Genomic DNA, 1813 nt, shown 5'->3' on the forward strand with positions numbered 1-1813 from the left:
GGCCTTGGGCCGCACCCCGGCTTTTGTGGGTGTTTTGTGGCTTGTTTTCCAGGAGGAGATTAGTGAGACGGAGCAAGGCAAGCCCATGACCCAAAATCGCTTGGAAACTGGCTTCCAGGTTCCTCACCACCTTCCCCTGGCTGCTCCGGTTCCTTTTCCCTCCCTGGATGCTCCGGAGCTTCCCTGCTCACAGCGTTGGGGCTATCTGGGTTTGGGGGGGGTTGCTCAGCCTGTCCCCCATCTCTCAGCTGTGTCTGCAAGCTTGGTCCTTTGCATAAAGAATCAGAAAACTGGAAAGGACCTCAAGGATCATCTAATCCAACTTTTCTTGGCAAAAAGAAGGGGGTTCTGCTCACGCCGCTGCCCTGGGAAGACACCCACGGCTGGGAAACCTCACCCCGCTGCGAGGCGTCGGAGCCCACGCTCATTTTCCACGTTTTTTCAGATGAACTATTGTCTCTGGCATCCTGTTTGTCCCGGCGAGTTGCTGGGGCAGGGAAAGAGGGTGTCTGGTTTTGGCAGCTGCGGCCGCTCCGGGCAGCTGCAGTGTTGCAGGAATAGCAGGCAGGGGTGGTGCTGCCCGCCTGCCCGTACCTCCGACCTGCCTGCCCTCGCTGCCAGGTCTGCCAGGGGCTGCCCCTCGCCCCGTGGGTGCTGGCATTGATTTGGGCAGGAAGCCCAGGTCGTTCGATCGATGGGGAAGGTATAAATATCCTGCTCAGAGGCGACGGTTTTAACACCGACTTCACTCCGTGCTTATTTATTTAAATAGTTGATGGAGTTCTTTGGTGAGCTGGTGGTTGATCATCCCGGAGAGGTGAGGATGGGATGGGGGCCTGACGCTGGCCCCGTTCCTGCGGCTGTTTGCAGAGCCTTTCTGCTTCTACTCCTGCAGCTCCGACAAAAGATCCCGGCGCTTTTTGTCGAGTGGTTTCAGAGCCCCCGGCTGTGCAGCGTAGGTCCTCAGGCACCAGGTGAGGTGGTTGGGATGAGTTGCAGCCTTTCCCTCACCTTTGCTGGGTAGTTACTGTCTCAAAAGGCATCGAAAGTCGAGACCTCGTCTGTTCAGTCAAACTCAAACTGGTCGGTGGGTTCCCCCGTGATTAGCAGCGGTGTTTGTGGGGAGACCCATGGACAGAGCGACTCGTTTTGGGCAGACAAGTGCCAGCCAGACACACGGACAGTCCCTGGCAGGCGGTTTTGAGCAACTCAAAGGCAACAGCTCTGTCTGTGTCGCAGGGAGCCCCATCCTACTCCAAGCACCAGCACCCAGGGGCACAGAGCCCCCCCTCCCCGGGCTCTCCCCCTCCCCACAGAGGGATGCTGGGAGTTACATCTCTCTGACACAACCATTTGCACCTCCAGCAGCTCCCACCGCCACGGGCGAGGAGCAGCCGACCAGGAGAGCTCGCTTTTCTCAACCCCAAAACAGGCCTGGGCGTAATGAGCAGGGCTATGCCAACTGGGCAGCTGCCGGAGCATGAAATTAAAGACTTTTAATTAGCGAAGGGCTGGAGCAATGAAGAAAGCAAAGCACGGGGTTAGCAGGCGATGCCCTGGCTGCGCTCCCGGCCCCGCCACTGTCTCACTGCAGGGCCTGAGGCGAAGCTCCGCGTTCGGCTTTGACTCAGTCCTGTCGGCAAGAGGCTCCGGTGGCTGCCTCGCACCTGCGCGGGGCCGGAAACCTGTGAGGGGTGACCGTGGGGCAGGGTCGTGTCTAGAGGCAGCGTTACCAGCCCCAGGGCCTGCGGTAGCCCAGGGGAGGCCGCCGGGCCGCTCCGCGGGGGTGGGGGGGGAGTGAGGCCGAGGAGCC

The sequence above is a fragment of the Athene cunicularia genome, assembly GCF_003259725.1.
Source record: "Athene cunicularia isolate RWA chromosome 27 unlocalized genomic scaffold, athCun1 chr27_part1, whole genome shotgun sequence".
Taxonomy (NCBI): domain Eukaryota; kingdom Metazoa; phylum Chordata; class Aves; order Strigiformes; family Strigidae; genus Athene; species Athene cunicularia.